Source organism: Stegastes partitus, unplaced genomic scaffold (genome assembly GCF_000690725.1).
Source record: "Stegastes partitus isolate 25-593 unplaced genomic scaffold, Stegastes_partitus-1.0.2 Scaffold1263, whole genome shotgun sequence".
NCBI lineage: Eukaryota > Metazoa > Chordata > Actinopteri > Pomacentridae > Stegastes > Stegastes partitus.
In genome coordinates this window covers 132,170-133,510 of record NW_007578994.1, presented here as the reverse complement: position 1 = coordinate 133,510, position 1,341 = coordinate 132,170, and the positions used below count along the sequence as shown (strand labels likewise).

Sequence of the window (1,341 nt, the reverse complement as noted above, 5' to 3'; positions counted from 1 at the left end):
GTTGTCTTTCTGTATCGTTTTCCATTCATCAGATTTTCCAGCTCCTCTGGCAATTCTTTTTTTTACGTAGAGCCATGATGTTAGCATATAAATACAGTCTTATAGGTCCAAAATTATTAAAGTTCTGGTGTTTGCAGGTCAACCATGTTCTTGGAGGATGGCCACTGCAGCCCTGATTAGTGGTACTACGGCCTGTTTACTGCACCAGCTACTGATTTGTAGTTGGTCACCAAACTTCCTGTATCCTTTCCAGCCATCATTTGCAGCTACGTTGGCAATTCTTTTCTCTAAAGTCTAAAAGGTTTGTTGATTGCAGGTCATTTTATAACCATGTTCATATAACTGGGCTAATTGGAAATCACTTACTTCTGTTTCTACTTTGGGCTCTGTATTTCCAATAGGCTTTAAATAGTAGTATGTGTTTTTGATTGTTCATTAGAGGAAATACTCCAAGCATCAAGCAGTGTCTAACGAGCAGACCAAGGACGTGCAGCTTCTTGCACCAATTTTGCTTCTGCGAGGTTAGAAAGTCACACAAAGACACAGTTTACTCATAAACCCCGACACAGATAAAACACAAACACACCTGAGTGGACCAAACGTCCGGATTCGAATACTTTCCCCCCGCACTCTCGCCACACAAACACAGCTCGGCAGATTAAATGTCACAATCCCTAATCAGTTCCCCTCAGATGTGCAGCTAACGACGAACACACACACACACACACACACACACACATCCAGACACACATCCAGGTGGAACGGCTGCGGTTATCCTAATAATTGTTCCGACAGCAGTGGCGACAGCTGCGAAAGCCTGAGTGACAGACTGGACAGAGAAATGGCCTCATTCACTCATTCACTAACACCTGCTTATATGGAGTCGCGCTTGTGGATGTGTGCTGCCAAGATATGCTGATTAGTAGTCGTTTTTTTTGTTGAGTTGAGTTTTTGAAATTGGAGAAAACAAATTTACAGAAGGAATGTCAAAAATGTTATTTGGGAAAGGAAGTCGGGTGAAGAAAGGAGCTATGTGATTATATGTGGACTCAGAAAGTTGAACTCAGTGCAATCAGTGTGTTTTTGGAAACGCCCCGACACCACCACCAAGAACGTCTTAAAATAACAACAGGTAAAAGAAAATGTGACTTTTTTCAACCAAGTGGATGAACAACTGAAACCAAAAAGACTGCTTGGTTCACATCTTAACATTTACTTGTTGACTCCAACTTGAACTTCTAGAATCATGGAGTCAACACCAAGAACTGCTTTGATTATATTGAGATGTGATGTTTTTACTAAACACAGAAAATTAGGCAGACGAGGACGAGTTCTCGTATA

The 1,341-nt window shown here is 41.4% G+C and overlaps 1 protein-coding gene across 1 annotated transcript in view; it reads right to left on the bottom strand.

Annotated features, from left to right (window-relative positions):
• bsna (bassoon presynaptic cytomatrix protein a) overlaps nt 1-1,341 on the bottom strand; it is a 164,074-nt gene that overhangs the window by 92,357 nt on the left and 70,376 nt on the right. The gene's annotated exons all lie outside the window — the stretch shown is intronic.